This window comes from Acyrthosiphon pisum, chromosome X, assembly GCF_005508785.2.
Source record: "Acyrthosiphon pisum isolate AL4f chromosome X, pea_aphid_22Mar2018_4r6ur, whole genome shotgun sequence".
NCBI lineage: Eukaryota > Metazoa > Arthropoda > Insecta > Hemiptera > Aphididae > Acyrthosiphon > Acyrthosiphon pisum.
Genome location: NC_042493.1, coordinates 1,874,035 through 1,874,597, shown reverse-complemented (window position 1 = coordinate 1,874,597; position 563 = coordinate 1,874,035).

The window sequence follows — 563 nt, the reverse complement described above, 5'->3', positions numbered from 1 at the left end:
AGAAAAAATTATACCTTTTTTTCACTCAACTGGACATTTTCAATACGCCAAATCTGCTCATTTATATCTACAGGATATGTATCAATTAGAAAAACATATGCATCCTGAAGAATTTCAAAAATTTTGTAATGAAGGTTACTTCACAATTAAAAGATCGAGCAAGTTTTGGTGTGGCACATAGTCAGATATGACTATAGAACAAACATTAATGCGGTCTATGAAAACATTTGGTAGCTTAATCAATGGCCGATGTTTTCAAAACAGTGTCTTAGTTCGTTGGCTTATAGGCACTCAAGTTGCAAGTACAATAAACGACCTAATTGAACAATTTACAAATACATTTAATTTTACGTCAGAGCAACATGTTGATCAACGAGATTCTCGCATGAAAATCGATAATAAAAATATCGGTATACTTAAAATTGGTTAAACATACATAGCCCTTTCAGGACTTTTAGTATGTTTATTAATGAGGTATAAACTAAAAAAAAAATCAAAATCCAGCTTTCGTGGAATTAGTTCCGAACTTTGTCGATTTTTGATCTAATTTGACTGGGCTAAAA